Raw genomic sequence first — 20,800 nt, 5'->3', positions numbered from 1 at the left:
CTTCAAAGGGCATGGATCTAAACAACTTTAAAAGATATGTTTATCTGGTATGACTAATATTCTTTGTGAAGTGTCATCACAAAGATCAATATGCATTGTAATTTAACATTCTTTAATCATAGTGGAAAAATACACAAGGACTTGTCAGGGTGAGATGTAGCACAACTTGGAAGTAGTTTTCAGATCATTTTGTGCCCACTCCTGAGGCTCCCCTGAGATATCTTAATTCAAATGCATAGGTGTCCATAATTTCCTAGCAAGCATTGTAATTTCAGGTTTAAATGCTATGTAGCAGTGTTTCATCATGTTTCGTGATTATCCGAGTCTTTTTTTTTTTTTTTTTTTAGATCAGTGATTCTATCTAAAAGTCTTCCCACCTAACAAAATCACTGATTGTTTGCTTTGACTATTTCAAATCAAGGCATGGAGGACGGATGTTTCTCTTCTGTGATGACTTCTTAAAGGCTAAAATTTTCAGAAAAGAAGGTCTAAATAAGTAATACCATACAAGCTCGTTATTTTTTATTTATTTATTTATTTATTTTTTTGAGATGGAGTCTCGCTTTGTCACCAGGCTGGAATGCAGTGGCGTGATCTCGGCTCCCTGCAACCTCTACAGTGAGGTTCAAGCAATTCTCTTGCCACAACCTCCTGAGTAGCTGGCATTACAGGCACCCGCCACCACACCTGGTTAATTTTTATATTTTTAGTAGAGATGGGGTTTCACCATGTTGGCCAGGATGGTCTTGCTCTCCTGACCTCATAATGTGCCCGCCTCAGCCTCCCAAAGTGCCAGGATTACAGGCGTGAGCCACCGCACCCAGCCATATTGTATTTTTATAATTAAAAAAGGTACAAGATGTTGTATTAATCAAGGTTTGATAAACAAACAGAACCAATAGAATATATGTGTGTATTTATGTATGTTCGTACATGTCTGTGTGCATATATCAATATATGGATATATACATAGATTTATTATAAGGAAATGGTTCTCCTGATTGTACATGCTTGCTAGTCCAAAATCTGCAGAGAATAGCAGCAGGCTGGAGATCCCAAGGAAGAGTTGATGTCGAGGATCCTGTCTCCAGAAGGTTGACTGCAGAGAGATTTTTCACTTCCTCAGGAAATTTCTGTCTTTTTTTCTCTTAAATCTTTTGACTAATTGGTTGAGGCCCACCTATATTATGAAGAATAATCTGCTTTATTCAAAGTCTACTGACTTAAATATTAGTCTTGTCTAAAAAATACCTTCACTAACAACATTTAGACTAATGTTTGATTAAATATTTTGATACAGCCTAGCCACATTGACACATAAAATTATAGTAGTATAAATTTGCTAAGTAATATAAATCTCAGATATTTCATCTCAAAATCTCAAAACACTTGATGATCGACACCCAAAGTATCTATGAAATTTGTATTGCTACCATGCTTTTACAGTTGCTGAAAATGAGGAAAAAGAAACTATTCTGGTTTTTAAGGTGTAAAACTTAATCAAAATCACTGAGACTAAATTTACTGGCTAAGTTATACTTGCAAATGGAAAGAAAATGAAAAGAAACAGTTGTGTTCCAGGTACTTTGTCTTCCGTAGTCTGTTACCAAAGAGATTTTTAAGAGCTCCAGAAATCTGTTCTACTACAAAAATAATGTCAAAGGGCTTCTGTAAAATAACCATTAAAAGTGTACAGAAGAAATCTATAAATTCTTAATATTATAGGGAACTTCACCAAACTGATAGTATAGAAAAATGCCCATCTTCCTGGGTCTTAATATTGGAAGAAGCTGGATTCTCTTAGGACTCAATACAATATAACTGCTCTGAGCATATCCCCCGATTGCCCAAGAATCACCCAGAAATAATAGCTGATTCTGTCATTTCTGAGCAAGACAGTCTTGAGAACCCCTCAACATCTATTTAGGCTTGTTACTCAATTCTACCTCCCAGTAATGTCTGCCATAATTACATTTCTTAGAAGCTGGAGAGCAGAGCAGAGATAAAGCTTTCTTGTTTTATAATAAAGATTGTGTTTTGTCTTTCCATATTACATAATCTTTCTGTACTCAAATATGTTAAGCTGAGGATGTGCTGTTTCAAGATACAGAATCACATCTACTTGAAATAGCTTAATAATTTTGTCCAGCCCAGAATTTTGTAGAAGACAGAATTCATATTTTTTAATCAAAATAAAAATAGAATATTTTAAGTTTCTGTCATTTAGCTGAATACATGTAACTTCAGTAATTCCAGTTCAGAGTGCACATATGTGCTTTCTACTTCCCTCATTAGATATTTTAATGTGAATACATGATCTGATAATTATGTAAGGTTTTTAAGTTTTTATAATTTCCATCCCTTCATCTTGCATCTACCTAATAATAGTCTCTTGATCACTCAGTGAAAACAATTTAACTTGCTAAAATTCAGAATGTATTTCTTCTCTCCTACATTTTTTTCAGCTCCACTGATTTGTTGGCTTACAAATTTATCACTGTTTCAATTCCTTCCACACTGATCTTCAAATTCAATGCTACATTTAAGAATTTTCCTGTGGTAGAGGCAGCATTCTTAATGGGGCAAATGGAGTGCTTTCATTGTTTTGAGGAGAAACTTCATTGTATTTACAAAACCTCTAGGTCCTTTTCACGGAGAAGAGTCAGAAACCGATTATATTTATTACCTGGTATTCTATCCTGTGTTTTCTTGTTGTTTTTTTCTGATCTGCATATCGTAGCAATTTCAGTCAAATTACCAAGCTAGGGATTTTGCCTGAAGTTCTCGTCTGGGCAGTAAAAATGGCAGACAGAATTGGAAAAGGTATCATCTAGAACTTTCCAGGATATATTGATGCAGGAGCCACAAATATTGTGCCCATCGTTGATGGCCAATGAGTCTTTCAAGTAATCCAGAAGGATGGCCAGCTAAACTTCTCTTGGAGGTTTGTAAGGGCTGTCACAAATTCTACTAAGCCATGACCAAAGGTGGTGGACTACGGAAAGCAAGGCCTCCCTCTCTAGAGCTCAAGACTGAGTGAAAATGAGTGTCTCCCCAGAAACCTCAAAGACTGACTGGCTGTAGGTTTCATTGGTCCTACCAAAGTCTCATTTAGGCTTGCATGTCCATCACATATCAGACCACCTAACGTTAAGTACGATGACTTTCTTCAAGAAAGTAGCCAGAGGTCCAAGAAAGTAATCATTTCTTTACAATCTAGACATCTAAGTAACACTAACTTTATCCGGTAGTGGGCCAAACTGATTGCCTGGAGTAAATGGCTCAGAGACTTTGGCCTGAGGTTATGCAGAAGCCTCTGAGTTATGTTCAGCCCAGGAATGGTGAAACCCCAACATGCCCCTGAGGATGCGTTTCTGCAAAAAAGGTGAACACGGAGTCCACACCATGATTGAGGATTGCCCTGGAAGTAGCCTCTATAGTCTTTTGAAAATCACGCACACACACACACATACACTACTCACACACACAAACACAATACAACTAAACCATGTAAACCTGAAACTAAATTCAGCCACAATCTTCAGAGAAAGAAGTTTGCCACCTTTGCTTTATCCTTGACCTGCTTTAGTCTATTGCCAAAAGTAAACCAGATCAATTGGATTAAAACATGTCATGTTGCTCTTCCATGCCCATGATATTTAGTGTGGCCATTGATCCAAAAATACATTCCGGAGACAGATTCTAGAACTACTGAATCAGAAATTCTAGAGAGAGAGCTCTGCAGTATTTTTGACAGTCCTTTCAGGTAATTTTAATGCAACTAAATGTTGACAGCCATTGCTCTCCACAAAATATTGCAATGGGTTCCTCATAGTTAAACATCCTTACAATGCTCTAGAACTTCATATTTTTTCTTCTCATAGTTTTTCTCTGCTTGTTAACCTCTTTAGATGCACTGCTTTGTTGGCTGTTTGTTCCTTAAATAAACCATTTTCCATAACATCTCCTTACACTGTACTTTTTCTTTCCATTGCCTAATGTTTTCCCCAGAGATCCACATTCTTCAATAGGCCACCTCTTGACTTCAGTGTCACCCTTCCAGTGAGTCCCTTTTTACTCCATGCCTAAAATTTCCACCTTCCCACTGAGTATCTCTATCACTCCTTGTTGAAGATTAATACTCATCACTACTTACCATGTTCTATTTTCGTTTAATTTAATTTTCCTGGTAATTGTCTACTCCCTAGAATAGATCCTGAGGTCTGAGATCCTTGAAAACAGATGTGTGTTTCTTATTTTTCATTGTTTGGTTCATTTTTGAGGTCCAGGAATATCTAGTAATGGCATGGAAATGCATGATAAATTGGTGTGTCATGACTGAATATAACATTTTACATAGATTAAAAATACATTCTAAATATTAATATATCAAATATTTATTTTATAGTACAATTGGATATTCTGTCTTTCAAAATATATTTGCTACATCTATAGTTTACATTTTAAAAATCCACACTTACTCTCAAATGTAGGTTTTCTACTTGGGAGTTTAGAATGGATATTACGTAATTGTGTTTTATACATCACCAAACTGTTGCATATGAAAGTCTTTATATTTATAACAAATTTATGTGTTTTAGTTTTCATTTTCCCTATGTTATATTTTCATTTTTTCATCCTACAGTGAAAAACCAATACTTTATGCATATTTTTCCCATTTTTTTCAGAAATCTTTAAGAAATATTGGAATTATAACACATTTTCTCATTTTATGTATTTAAAAGTATGTAGAACATGTCCCATAGTAGAGAAAAATGTATTATTTCAGTGAACAAAGTGGACAATTATCTCAACTAATATGTTATTCACAAAGAGAGGAAACTCTTTTCAACTTTTTTGCAAAAATTTTTTTGTTCAAAGGTTAGTTTTTACCCCTTAAGTTTGCGAACTATCTTTTATATGTGACTTACTCTGAAATTGCTTTAACATTGTATATTAGAAACTACAAAGCATGTTAATGGCTACTCCCTAAAGAATTAGTTTCAGGACTCTACCTAATTTTACTGGTCCTGAAATAGAACAGTCTCTTTGAACAAGTAAAAACCACATGAACTTGAACTGAGAAATCTGGATTTTAATGAATTTGCTGCCCATGCCTTTAACGAAGTCATTTAATCTCACTGGGTATCTGATTCCTCATCTACAAACTTAACATTTTGGTTTCTAGAATTCCATAGTTTGTTCTAATTTTATCTTCTTAAAAATTGCGATTGTTTTAGGCTTAAATTTGCCTTTTTCCCCCCAAACAGATTTCTGTGCAAAATATAGATTTCAAGATTCTTCATTTAATTTTTTGGCACCTGAAATGTTTATTACCAGGGAATATGAACAAAAGAGCTTCTTGAAGAGTGTATGTTGGCTTTTTTTATTGGCCAGCCTGTATACTAAATATATATTTATCACATTAAGCTAATTAATATTTTTTCTAATTCTCAGTATTTATCCATTTTCAGAAAGTTTATTCTGACCAGATAGGGAAATGTATGTTAATATATTTTCTATTTTATCAGTTGGGATTCAAATGGTTTTGTAGCTCAAAGTTTGCAGTTCAATATGGGACCTCTATTAGATTCAGTAATGATAGCATACTTGCAGTATTTCTTCTAGTTTTTTTGTTCTTTTTCGTCAGTCATATGAAATAAATTTCACAGTAAAACTCAGTTTTTCTAATTACTTTGTTTCAAGGATCATCTTTTTTCTTTTATTTTTATTCTTGGAAAAAGTTGAGGGAAGGATGAATAAAGAGATGGATGGTCAGTTTCATCCATGAAAATAATATTACATCTACAGACACTAAATCACATAAACATAACAGTGGCAAAAGAACAGATAGTCATATGAAATCACATTGCTCCAAACTTTTTAGGAGACACAAACATTTTTACAGAAAATCTAGGGGATGAGAAAAATAAAATATTTTGTTTGCTTGTTAAGAAAATGATTTGTGTGACATACAATTTTAACTATAAATGATTTTCTTTATAGGAAATGCTAAATGAAAAGGATAGGTGTTTTGTGTAGTTCTGAAGCCCTGAGGTTTCAGTTATGTAAATAAGGATTGAACAAAAGAACATATTAAAAATGTATAAATTGTATTTATTTATCAGAAGCATATGGTGCCTTCTGTTTTGCAACGTCAATAAATAAATTGCTTACTTCCAGCGTTAAGGCCAACTTTCCTTTGGAGGGACCATAGAATTTCTCCAAGTGCTGCTATAAGTTATTATTGCTAGTTCCTTTTTGATTACCTCTGTAGATATCATCTGTCTGCAGTTCTTTACATATCAAAGTAAGCCTTGCCATGTTATCAACTGTAGATATGTTTGAGGGATAAAAGAAAAAAATAAAATAACTCAGAATATACAATATAATATTTTCTTTCCTCATCTTTTGAATTTTATTTAGAACTGTTTCACCTATAATACCAACGATCATAATGGTTCCCATGCTACTAATTTTTTTGCTACTGCAAAAATATTAATTTTCATAAAAATTCTATTTAACAAAGAAAATTCTTACCAAAAAACCCATAGCTACACTTTGGGAGGTCAAGGTGGGAAAATCACAAGGTCAGGAGATCGAGACCATCCTGGCTAACAAGGTGAAACTGTGTCTCTATTAAAAATACAAAAAAATTAGCCAGGCGTGGTGGCGGGCGCCTGTAGTCCCAGCTAGTCGGGAGGCTGAGGCAGGAGAATAGCGTGAACCTGGGAGGTGGAGCTTGCAGTGAGCGAAGATTGTGCCACTGCACTCCAGACTGGGCGACAGAGCTAGACTCTGTCTCAAAAACAAAGAAAAAACAAAAAACAAAAAACTCGTATCTAAATGGTCTGATTTTGGAACATATTTTTCTGCAATGTACTTATATTTCTGAACTGCCTAATTTTTTTACTGCTTAAATAATTATGTGCTAAACTTTTTCTTAAATAATTATGTGGTAAACTTGATGTATTTATGACTCAAACTTTCTGACAAGATATTTTTTATCATCAACAAAGAAATGGCAGATGAAATAGCTACTGTAAACGTATGAATACAATTTTTAATACAATCAATGGTGGTAGTAATGAATAAGCTAACTTCTTAATCCCAAAAGAGTTTAACATTTAGTCTATATTTTGTGTTTACTTAGAATTAGTTTTTAAAGTGCATTGAATTTCTTTTTCTAAGAATAAGCCTTTTTATCCTACTTATAGGTACAATTACAAGACCTAAATTAATCCATTATGGTTCTTGTCAAGAGTACTGTATGTGGTGACTAATGAGGAATAGATAGAGATTGAGGATAACATGAAAGAGAAAAGTAATGAAAGTGATACAAACTAAACTGAGTACCTAGAGGCACTCACAGACCACTAAAGGAGGATAATTATAAATTTATGAGAGATAATGACTAATAAATAAGGGATATGATTAACTTAATGTACCTGAATTATCAAAGATTTAAAGAGAAAAAAGGAGACCACAAGAAGGATATTTTAGTTTTGGTGTTCAGAGAAGTTCATGGGAGGAAGTGATGTAGACCAATAAGAAGATAAAGGAAAGATGGGCATGTGGGTAAAGATAGGGCTGCTGGGGAGAGAATTCCAGATACCAGATAGAGAAAGGAGAAAGCAGATTCCTTTCTGGTGCTTTTCTTTCTGTTTTTTTTTTTGTTTTGTTTTTTTGTTTTTTTTTTTTTTTTAACATTGTTAATTTATTTTACTCTTTAACGAACATTTGAGGGTTTATTTTTCTGAGCACATACTTAACTATAACATGAGTTTTATTGTATAGTACCTTTTTTTTTTTTTTACTGTTCTCATCTATAAAATGGAGATAAAAATAGCACACGTTGGGCCGGGCACGGTGGCTCACGCCTGTAATCCCAGCACTTTAGGAGGCCGAGGCAGGTGGATCACCTGAGATCAGGAGTTCAAGACCAGCCTGGCCAACATGGTAAAACCCCATCTCTATTCAAAATGCAAAAAATTAGCCAGGCCTCATAGTGGGCACCTGTAATCCCAGCTACTCAGGAGGCTGAGACAGGAGAATTGCGTGAACCCTGGAGGCAGAGGTTGCAGTGAGCTGAGATTGTGACATTGCACTCTAGTCTGGGTAACAGAGTGAGATTCCATCTCAAAATCAATCAATCAATCAATCAATCAATCAATCACAGTTTTTCTAGGGTTGTTGTGAGGATTGAATTAGTTAATGAATATAAAGGGCTAAAAAGATGGACAGCAATTGATACGGTTTTGCAGTGTCCCCACTCAAATCTCACCTTGAATTGTAGCTCCCATAAACTCCACATGGGAAGTACCAGATAGGAGGTAACTGAATCATGGGGGTGGGTTATTCCTGTGCTAGTCTCGTGATAGTGAATAAGTCTCATGAGATCTGTTCCTTTTATAAAGAGCAGTTCTCTTGCACATGCTTTCTTTGCCTGCTGCCATGTAAGATGTGTCTTTGCCTGTCCTTTGCCTTCTGCCATGATTGTGAGGCCTCTTCAGCCATGTGGAATTCTGAGTCTATTAAACCTCTTTTTCTTTATAAATTACCCAGTCTTGTGTATTTCTTCATAGCAGTATGAAAATTGACTAATACAGCAATAACAAAATTGTGATGTTAGCTACTTCCCCCTTCCTCTTTCTCTTCATTATTATTCTTAATAATATCCATGTTTCATTATGCATTATTTGTGCACTATTTTATGTTATTTGGTTTCATTTAGTGCGCATTATTGACAAATCATATTATTATATTTACATTTTGTAACTTTTGAAATCTAAATAGTATTTTTACTCCACTATAACATCCATTTAAAAATTAGAACACATATATTTCTTTGTACTAGCACTTAACTCACACTGTACTATTTCTTTTGTCACCTCCAACTACACTATCCATTTTAGCTTTATTCATATACATAAAAATTATATTCAGTTCCATAACAGAAGACATGTAGCATTATCTCTGTAGTTAAATATTTTTTATTGCCATGTAAACAATTATCCCAAAGCTTCATGACTTAAGCTTGCAAACATTTACTACTTGTCCATTTCTGTGGACCAAGATTCCAAATGTTGCTTAGCTGAGTGCCTCTGGTTCCTGATCTTTGATAAGCTACAGGCTGGAATGCAGTTGTTGGCAGAATTCCAAACCTGATGGTATAGGCAGAAGCCCTGAGTTTCTCACGGACTCAGGGCCTCTCCACTTAATGCCTCTCCTTACTACAGAGCACATAATGACAGCTGGCTTATCTCAGAGCAAGCAAGGGAGAAACAGGACACAAGATGAAAGACATGGTCCTTTTCCAACCTATACTTGAAACTGACTTCTGCCATACTCTTTTCATGAGAAGGAAACATCTAAATGTAGCCCACTTTCAAGAGGAAAGAATTACTCAAGGGTGTAAGTACCAGGAGGCAGGGACCATCGGGAGGCCTCTTACCAGCTGCCTATCCTATTCCAAGTGGGTACAGCACTCAGTACTTGATCTTTTGTCCCCACAGAAACAGCAAGCATGCATTATTTATTTTGACTTTTCTTATATTTGCTCCTAGTTTTCACCATCAAATAAGTCTTCCTATTTTGAAACTTGAGATTTGAGTTTCTTATTTTAGAATTTGTCCTTTATGGTTACATTTTTGCCTGACCTCCTGACAAAAAAACAAAAATAAAATAAAATTAATAAAATTTAAAAAATTAAAACCCTAGGTCAGGTAGTTCTGGAATCTTTGCATAGTCTGAAGATATCATACCACTCTTTTATAAATCTTGATGCTGAGAAAGATTATCTATCTCAAGTTAACCTTATTTTTTTCACTTTATATGATTTTCTTTATAGACATTGGCCATCTGTATGCTAAAGAAATGGAAGTAGGGCAATGATCTGGGTCAGATAGAAATTTCAAGTTACTTAGAATATCCTATAAGAGTTTCTTTAAAAGTCAGTTTTGACTTTTACCCTGAGAGTATATTAATGATAGTAAATGTAGACTGAGTAATTAAAATAAGAGGCAGATATTGAGCTCAGTAACTAATCTACATTATTTTAATTGCCATGAAAATTCTATATGAGAGATACTTTTTTCCTCCAATTCTACAATTGATCAAAAAGGACCAAAAATGTACTATGCAGAATTATTTAAACTAGACATGTAGAGCATACAAAATATTTTAGAAATATGATGTGATCGATTTACTCTCTATTTGATAACAACTCTAGAGGTGTCTACAGCAGTACAGTCAAACATATTGAGAAACATATGAATAAAAATATTAGCATGTCTGTATGAAACATTTGGATATGCATAGGTAACAGAGTTAATAAAAAATTTAAATTTCATTTTAAAGGACACCAAGTAAGTTTGTACCAAACCTCTACAGTCTTTGACACGTCAAAGCTACTGAATTTTGGAATTGCAGATAGGGGGATGTTAGCCTGTGAATTTAGAGACCTGTGTGCAAAGGCTAGCAGCTGGCCAGTGGTTTCCTGGGGAATTTAAGCCAAGTAGCCTAACTTCAAGATCCACATTTTTAAGTGTTCCATATCAGTGCCTTGGACAAGTATGGGGACACTCAATTTGGAGGTTTTTCTTCCACTTAGAATTCCTCCCACCTGGAATCAAATACTGCTTCTGAGACTTACTAAGTGTTTGTGACTTCGAGCAATTTGCTAACTCTTTTTGATAACCCCAGATGAAATGTGGTACTTGGTACTGTGGTCACCCCAGATATCCTTCAATACCAATTGTGCTACCTTAAGACATTGTTTAATCAAGTCCACAAAGCTCTTATCTCAGGAATCAAGTGGTCTGAATCCTAAGATAACACTTAAAACTGATGATTCATTACTACCAACTTCATTGCTAATTTCCTGGCTAAAATAAAAGCATTCATAATGACTTCTACTACACATGGATTCAACTCACTTACCTTTTAAAAGACTGATAGGGTTTTGTTGTGTCCCCACCCAAATCTTACCTTGAATGTAGTTCTCATATTTCCCACATGTCATGGGAGGGACCTGGTGGGAGGTAATTGAATCATAGGGCAATTACCCTCATGCTATTCTCATGATAGTAAGTTCTCACGAGATCCGATGAATTTATAAGGGGTTTTCCCTTTCATTCGGTTCTCACTTTTCTCTTTCCTGCTGCCACAGGAAGAAGAACATGCTTGCTTCCCCTTCTGCAATACTGGTAAGTTTCCTGAGGCTTCCTCAGCCCTGCTGAACTGTGAGTCAATTAGACCTCTTTCCTTTATAAATTACCCAGTGTCTGGTGTGTCTTTATTAGCAGTGTGAGAACAGACTAATACAAAGACAGTCATGTGATACTCCCAGTTTCTGAGAACAGTTTTAATAACAATCGGAAAACTGGGTAGTAAATTTAAGAAGTATTATTAAGATGTGTGTAATTAAATATGGTTGCAGAAACAAGTTCTAAACAAGTCCTACACTTAGAATACTAATTTCGTGTAGTCACGCTTGTATTCTTTTTTTCTCTTTTGCCTTTTAAATTTAACAATATTTAAAATATAAGAATAATTTGAGCACTATGCCACAAGGAATGATTGATGTCACATTTGATGTATGTAGTTTTATAAATTGATTATGTTTGTTGATAAAGGTCAGGGAAACTGTGACTTTGTTCATCCCTTCCACTTTCACTGAGTATCTCACTCTTCTGAAACTGGTGTAAAATTTTTCTATTCATAGTTCTGGAGTTATACTTCACACATACAAGTGTATTATAGCATTATTTGTAAAATTTTGTAAACAACCTAAATGCTTATCAATATGGGAATGGATATCTAAATTTAAAAAGTATGCATATAATGATTAATAAGTATTTTTAAAATATATCTTATTATATTATTTTACCCTTTGAAAATTCATGAGTAACAATATAAGAAAAAGGCTTTCCAGGTGTGCTGATAATGTTATCTGCCTTATCAAATTTGATTAGAAATTTTTTAAAGCCAAGGAGTTTCCTATAATTTATTCAGAAAGTATTCTTCACAATGACCATTAACTAAAGCTGCAAAAATTATGTTGCTAACAGAAGAAGTGCAATTGGAAAACACTGACTGTAATCTAAATATGCCATAGGATAACAATATTTAATTTGATTTACTTTCTCTAGTAATGTAAATTATGCTGACATGGAAATATGGGAGCAATTTTATCAACTAGATTTATATTTTGCTTAGGAAAGCTAGAAATCATGTAATGATGTCCATCCAGATGACTCAAGGGATAAAGTTTAAGTATCTCTGGCTAAATAATTTGATCTACTGCTAAATGTTATCCATATATTTTACAGTTTTCTGGTTTGGGTTGTGAGATTTCAGAGAAGCATATATGTAAAATAAAAATTAAACATTTTCAATAATATTTTTTATTTACTTGTGCTTTCCCCAATTAATTGAGGAAGAAAATTTGTAGGACTCATGCTGTCAAATTTTAATTAAAAAAGAAAAAGAACAAATTAGTATTCATGAGCCTAGAGTAATCCTTAATATTTTTAATCAGTGAATGCCTGTACCACAGAGAAAATCATGCTGATATACATAGAAAAATACTAATTGCAGATTTCAAATAAATGTTCTTTAAATCTTCATAAAGGAAAAAGTATGTTGTGTTTTCAGAATCAGCTATTATTATTTTTAACAATATCCAGTAGCTGGTAAAATTATGATATCATATTATTAGGATGTATTTATATAAAGAAAGTGTCTCTTTACTTTCAGTTTCCCAGGCTGCTACACATTTTCATTCATTATCTACTAAGAGGACCTTTACTGGGCTGCTAATTATTTGGGCTGCCCTTATTGTGGCTAAGATTGGGCACTAGACCTAGGTGGTCCAAATCTAAAATGCAGCCAGATTTTTGTCTAAGCAATTGCAATTTTTATTGCTTGATTGAATCTAATTCTTGCTTTCTTCTTTCTTTCATGATGTAATCTAGAAGCATTGAAATAATTTGCTAGTTGGAAATGGAACAAGAAAAATGACTTGAACAATGTTAAACTAGATCACTTAGTTAAAACATTCCAGTTTGCTGTCATACAGTTTTGCTTTCCATTGGCATATGTTTAAATGTGTATACAGTGGGCTGTATAATTTTCTATGGGTTCTGTACTCATATCCTTATAATATTTCTTCTTGTCAGTCAGCCTATGAGATTAATTCCCTTTGCAACTAAAACCACTTATCAAGTAGCCTTTGTTTTCACTGCTGAAACAAAAAGGGTTTAAGGAATACATTCATAAACAGGAAAAAAATTCAAACCATGTGTAGGTCTATCCTGAGAGCATAAGAGAACAGGAGGCTACAAAATTGGTATAATGCTTTGCTTTGTCCTCTAGTAGGCATTTTTCTCTTTCATTTTTTTTCCCTAAGTAAACTTAACATCCCCCTGAAATCCATACTAATATATTTGGTCTCAAAATATTAACTCACTTTGGAATATTAAATAGGAAACATTAAATATAAAATTTTATTTGTCAAATATGTGCCCGATAAGATATTTTGTGTTCAAATATAAAGAACCTTTATTTAACTACCCTAGCGAATATATTTGGAGTTTGTATGCAGGAATTTTAAAGACAAACTTTTAAATACTAGAATACTTACTCTGGAGAGAACTCCAAACATGTAGTTACATATTTACATGTACAAAATTATATATGAGAGCATAAAATTAATATGTTACTTGCATAATGAAAATAAATAATGAAAACAAGTAAGATCTTAAAAATAAAATTTTCACAGATCGTACTTATCATCAAGCGAACTTGCTTCGCTTTTACAACCTATATAAGTCAGAAAATAAAGGGTTTTTTAGTTTACTGGCTCATTAACATTTACTTTCTCTAGTCATGTAAATTATGCTGACATGGAAATATGGGAACAATTTTATCAACTAGATTTATATTTTGCTTTTGCTTAGCAATGCAAGGGCAGGTATCTATTTTCTCCTCTATTATATATAGAAAAATAGAGAGAAATATCAGGAAAACTGCATTAAAAAATAACAGTGTGGGAGTCACTTCTAATTGCCTACCAATATGTATTTACTTCCTTCTTTAGCAAAAACCTGAATATTTTGGTTGGGTATTGTATAACCTAGAATAAAGTATATGATCATCAATGTCCTTTGCAGCTATATCTGACTAGGTGACTAATTCTGAAAACTTGGATATAAGCTCAAGAGTTTTATGGGACTTCTGGGAAGTCTCATTCAAAGTAAGAGGTATGCCCTTATGCCTCTCCACCTACCTGAAGAATGAGCTCCAGGAAAAATGGCTGTGCCAAAAAAATTAATAATATAAAGATCCTTAGTCAGTGATAAAGATATAAGACCACAACATTATTCCTGGAGGGCTACATCCAGAATTAATTTTTGCCCAAGGGAAGTAATTGTCTATGATGCTTAAGCCACCGTAATTTTCTAATTACTAGAAGCAGAATGTAATTTGTAATCAGTACAGAATTTGGGATTTGGAAGGTGGATTCTAAAATAACAGAAAGCTAGTGGTGGTTTGGTCTCATGAAGGAGACCTCTCTCTCTCTCTCTCTCTCTATCTCTGTGTGTGTGTGTGTTTGTGTGTGTGTAGGGAGAGAGAGAGAATGAGAGTGAGAGAATCTAGAGTTTGCAGATTGAAAATCTGGTAAAGTTTCCAATGACTTAGCCAGACCTCTGTTAATCTCTTACCTGCTGACTTACAAGTCAGATAACCTGCTAACTGGTAATAGCGTTAAGAAAAGTGTAAGAACATACCAAAACATTAATGACAATGTCTGAAAGCTTTTCTCCAATTATGTTTTTCTTATTGGATTTTCTTGGAAAAAAGAGCTGAAAGGTACTCCCGCTTGGAGACTACATGTGGGCTGAAAATAAATAAATAAATAAATAACAAAAAGGGTCCAGTGAAGACCAGCAGGAAATAGGTCTTTAGCTTGCCTCATAAAACTTAAGACAACATATCTTTCAATTATCAACATGGAGAAAATAAGATATGCAAACAATAACATTGGAAAAGCAATATTTATCAAAAGGCTAATTGTATTAATAAACAAGGCAGCTTATGTATCAATATGTTTAAAAAGGAAAAAGTAGCCAATTCACATAAACATGAGACAAATACAAATGGCCAATAAATATTTGAAAATACTCTGTACTTCCTTCATCATTACATAAATAAAAATTCAAGCAAAAATGAAATCAAATATTTTATGTCAAATAGCCAAAAATAAAATAATTTTTAAATTACCTAGTTTTGGCTATGATGTTAGGAAATAGACACTCATAAATATTCACAGTAACATGAATAAATACTATAAATAGCTTCACATCAGTTTTCGTCATGTTTTGCCAACAAATGAGTCTTGATCGTGTCAAATTTTGTTTCCAAATGCCAAAGTTTTCAGTTTCTGTAAATTTGTATGATTGTTGTACACTTTATGAATTTTATTTGATAATCATTTGTATTCATTTACTCATTGATCCCTTTTCCAACCCGCTTATTCCAGTTCAGGATAGAGGGTGACTGAACCTCTCCTGGCAGCTCAAGACTTAAGGCAGGATTCAATCCTGGACAGGGCACAATTTCATGACAGGGTGCATGCACACACCTCCCTCCTTCACTCACACTGAGACAGTATAGACATGCCCATGAACTAATGCACATATTGTTGGGATGGGGGTAAAACAAGAGTACTTGGAGAGAAAATCCACATGGATGTGGAGAGAATGTGAAAACTCCACACAGACAATGGACACGGCCAGGAATCCATTTTTTAAATTTTCTCATCAATGTTATAATGAATTGTGGATGAAGAAAATGATGTTATTCAAGGCCCTGCTGTATTTCCAGTATATCCCTGCTGGATTTGATCGGAAGAGTTAGAAATGATAAAGAACCTTAAAGAGAAAATGATTCTACTCAGAAATCAATAAATGCAGAAAGTCACTTGGCCTCCAGAGGCAAGAATACAAAAGGAGAGTTGGTGCTACCAGAGCTCACAAACTCACATGGAAATGGGGATATGGGAACACTGTCCTTGAACACCCCAGTCACTGAGCAGCCACACCTCACTGTCAACAAGAGGTTGAGTCCCTCCAGGCACACTGACACCTCTGGGCGGGCCAACAACACTGTGAGAGCCCCAATCACCTTTCCTTGACCATCACTTCAGCTCTAAGATTCTGAAGCAGAATATAGATTATTTTTTCTTCTTCTCAGATTTTACATCTCATTGGCCAAATTCAATAAGAAACCAATAGGTAAGAGATTCTGGTAAACACAGCTGCCAGGTCCCCTTGCCTATCTTCTGTGCATATCAGAAAATAAGAAAGTGTGAGTCTAACATCCAAGACATAAATCTTGAAAAGGTATTCCCTTCAACTCATATTTAAACTTCAATACAGCAAGAGGGTAAGAATTTATTCTGCCTGTTGTAATTTTAAATTTCTCTAGTTCAAACAAAGATGCACCGATTCACTTTTCCCAAATGAGGGAAATCCAATCTCATTTGCCCTTTATTGATTTTATGTTTGGCTAATTTCTTATCTGGTACAGACACAACACACCCAATCTTAGGTAAATCTTTAACCTAAAGATTAAATTGCAGTAATATCACCACCAAAATTCCTGTATGAAAAATATAGGAGAAGAAAGAGAAGAAAAACATATTGGTTGATAAATACACAAACATTACAATATAAGCAAGAAAAAAATCCTGATGTGGTCATATATAATTAGTGTTTCTAATGTAAATTATATCAGAGCATTAAACATTTTTCCTTTTTATTTTGGTAATATGATTTATTTTTGCCCATGGACCTTGTATCCTATATTACTAAATTCATCATAAATATTCCACAGTTTATTTTTAGATTCTTTTGTAATGTTTTTAAACACAGTTATTGAAAAAGCATTTTTAAATTTTTTAATTCTTATTTATTTCCTTTATTGCTTTATTGCACTGGAGAGACTACTAATATAATATTGAATACAAATGGTGACAGAGGTATTGTCTATTTTTAATCTCAGTCAAAAATGTTCCCAATTTCACCATTAAATACAATATACTATAGATTTTACAATTACAATTTTAACATATTAAGGAAGTTTCCTTTCATTCCTGCTTATCACATTTTTATTTGGTTTCATAACCCAGAATTGTGTACATTTTTTTCAAATGGTTATTCTGTACCCAAATAATCATATGAGTTTCTTCTATCATTCTATCAATTTTCTTAATATTATGTTGATTTTCTTACAGTAAATCATACTTGCATTCCTAAAATAAAACCAATTTTATGATTAGGTATTCGTCTTTCATTAGCATATTATAATTTTTATTGTCCTTAATGTTCTTTTATAACAGAGTTCCTAACCTTTTGATTATGATTATGAAATATTTGCCTGTAATCACTTGGAAATTTGTTTATAATTCTTAATATAATTTGTTATCAGTGTTCTATCAGGCTCAAAATGTTGCTTACATTTCCTGGAGTGTTATTGTCTCCTTAAATCCTTAGAAGGATTTACCAGTGATATCATCTAAGCTAATGGTTTCCTTGAGGGTAGAATTTATGGACTCAGTGCTTTAAATATCAATGGCACTAATCATAATTTTATTGATCTGTTTTGGTTATATTATATTCTCAGGAGTATTTTCATTTAATTTGAAATTTTATACTATAAGCATGAATCAGTTCAGTATTTCTTATTAAGATTTTTAAATGACAGTAAGTGTATTTAATGTGCATTTTTAAATTTTGACAACCTTTACCTGTTTTTCCTTTTTCAAAAAATTTTTGTGGGTACTTAGTAGATGTATATACTTATGGGGTATGTGAGATGTTTTGATACAGGCATGCAATGTGAACTAATAAGATATTTTGATACAGGCATGCAATGTGATACAGGCATGCAGTGTGAAGAATGGAGTATCGATCCCCTCAAGCATTTATTCGTTGAATTAACAATGCAATTACACTCTTTAAGTTATTTTAAAATGTACACTTCTTATTGATTATAGTTACTCTGTTATGCTATCAAATAGTAGGTCTTATTCATTTTTTAAACTATTTTTTGTACCCATTAATCATCCTCCACTTCACCCACACCTTCACTACCCACACGAGTCTCAGGTAACTATCCTTCTACTTTTCAAACCCATGAGTTCAATTGTTTTAATTTATATTCCACAAATAAGTGAGATCATGCAATGTTTGCTTTTCTGTGCCTGGCTTATTTACTTAACATAATGATTTCCAGTTCTAGCCATATTTTTTTCACATGACTGGATCCCACTCTTTTTTATGACCAGGTGGTGCTCCATTGTGTATACGTACCACATTTTCTTTATCCATTCATCTGTTGAGGAACAATTAGGTTGCCTCCAAATCTTAGTTATTTTAAACAGTGCTGCATCAAACAAAGGAGTGCGGATATCTCTTTCAGATTCTGATTCCCTTTCTTTTGGGTATATACCTAGCAGTGGGATTGCTGGATCATATGGTACCTCTATTTTTAGTTTTTTGTTTATTTTTTGTTTATTGTTTATTTTTAGTTTGTTTTAGTTTTTTGAGGAGTCTCCAAAAGTGTTCTCTATAGTAGTTGTATTAACTTACATTTCCACCAACAGTGTACTAGGATTCACTTTTCTCCACATCTTCACCAGCCTTTGTTATTACCCACCTTTTGAATATAAGCCATTTTAACTGGGGTGAGATGATATATCATTATATTTTTGATTTGCATTTCTCTAATGATCTGTGATATTGATCACCTTTTCATATATCTATTTGCCATTTGTATGTCTTCTTTTGAGAAGTGTCTATTGAAATCTTTTGCCTGTTTTTGATCAGATTATTAGATTTTTTCCTACAGAGTTGTTTGAGCTCCTTATATAATCTGGTGATAAATTCATTGTTGAATTGCTATTTTGCATATTTTCTTCCATTTTATGGATTGTCTCTTCACTTTGTTGATTGCATCCTTTACTGTGAAGAAGTCTTTTAACTTGGTGTGATTCCATTTGTCCATTTTTGCTTAGGTTGCCTGTGACTGTGGGGTATTGCTCAAGAAATCTTTGCCCAGACAATTTTCTGGAAAATTTACCCAATGTTTTCCTCTAGTAGTTTCATAGTTTGAGGTCTTAGGCTTAAGTCTTTAATGCATTTTAATTTCATTTTGTATATGATGAGAGATAGAGATGTAGTTTCATTTTTCTGTACATGGATATCCAGTTTACCCAGCACCATTTATTGAAGAGACTTTTCCCCACTGTATATTCTTGGCAGCTTTATCGAAAACTAGTTCGCTGTGTGGTGTGTGGATTAGTTTCCAGGTTCTGTACTGTCTTCCATTCGTCTATGTGTCTGTTGCTATGCCAGTACAATGCTATTTTGGTTATTATAGCTCTGTAGTAGAACTTGAGGTGAGGTAATGTGATTCCTCTAGTTTGGTCCTTTTCGCTTAGAATAGTTTTGGCTGTTCTGGGTCTTTTGTGGTTTCATGTAAATTTCAGAATTGTTTTTTCTATTTCTGTGAAGAATGTCATTAATATTTTGATAAGGATTGCATTGAATCTGTAGATTGCTTTTGGTAGTAGGGACATTTTAACAATATTGATTCTTTCAATCTATAAACATGGAATAACTTTTTTTTTGTGTGTGTCCTCTTCAATTAATTTCATTAGTCTTTTTTAGCTTTCATTATAGAGATCTTTTACTTCTTTGCTTAACTAAGAAGTATTTAATATTATGTGTGGCTATTATTAATGGGATTACTTTCATATTTCTTTTTCACATTGTTCACTGTTGGCATACAAAAATGCTACTGATTTTCATATGTTGATTTTGTATCCTGAAAATTTATTTGTTTATCTGTTCCAATAGTTTTCTTGTGGAATCTTCCAAATATAAGGTTATATCATCTGCAAACAAGGATAATTTGACTTCATTCCTTCCTATTTGGATGACTTTCACATACTTCTCTTGTCTGATTGCTATAGCTATGACTTCCAGTTCTATGTTGAACAACAGTGGGAACAGTGGGCATCCTTGTCATGTTCCAGATGTTAGAGAAAAGGCTTTCAGTTTTTCCCCATTCAGTATGATACTAGCTATGGGTATGTTGTATATGGCTTTTATTATGTTGAGGTATGTTCCTTTTATATCCTGTTTTTGAATGGATTTTATCATAAACAATGTTGAATTTTATCAAATGCTTTTTTGGCATTAATTGAAATGATCATATGGTTTTTGTACTTCATTCTGTTGCTATGATGTGGCACATTTATTTTTATATGTCGAACAATCTCTGCATCCCAGTGGTAAATCCCACTTGGTCAGGATAAATCATCTTTCTAATGTATTGTTGAATTCATTTGCTGGTATTTTTTATTTTGAGATGTCTTTGGTTTTGGTATCAGAGTAATACTGGCCTTGTAAAATGAGTTTGGAAGTATTCCATCGTCCTCTGTTTTTGGGAATGTTTTGAGTAGAATTGGTACTAGTTTTTCTTTAAATGTTTGGTAGAATTCAACAATGAAGCCATCAAGTCCCAGAGTTTTTTTTTTTTTCTTTTTTTTTTTTCTGGGAGACTTTTCTTACTGATTTTCTCTTTTTTGCTTTTATTTGCTATTTGAAAGTATATATGTGCTTATCTTTATTCCCAATATCATATTTTGCCTTTAATTCTAATACTTTTTCTACCTTCTTCACACAGATTCTGAGATCTTTGAATTTTAAGATTCCTTTTTTAAATGCAT

At 33.5% G+C, this 20,800-nt stretch overlaps 1 long non-coding RNA gene across 4 annotated transcripts in view; it reads left to right on the top strand.

The window, feature by feature from the left end:
• Positions 1 to 20,800, top strand: part of LOC105477040 (uncharacterized) — a 406,578-nt gene that overhangs the window by 79,953 nt on the left and 305,825 nt on the right. For all 4 annotated transcript variants that reach the window (XR_984421.2, XR_984427.2, XR_011614689.1 and 1 more), the window contains exon 3: positions 11,171 to 11,207. This is a non-coding gene — a long non-coding RNA (uncharacterized lncRNA). The remainder of the gene's footprint in view (positions 1 to 11,170; positions 11,208 to 20,800) is intronic.

This window comes from Macaca nemestrina, chromosome 16, assembly GCF_043159975.1.
Source record: "Macaca nemestrina isolate mMacNem1 chromosome 16, mMacNem.hap1, whole genome shotgun sequence".
NCBI lineage: Eukaryota > Metazoa > Chordata > Mammalia > Primates > Cercopithecidae > Macaca > Macaca nemestrina.
This window is presented reverse-complemented; position numbering and strand designations above follow the sequence as displayed.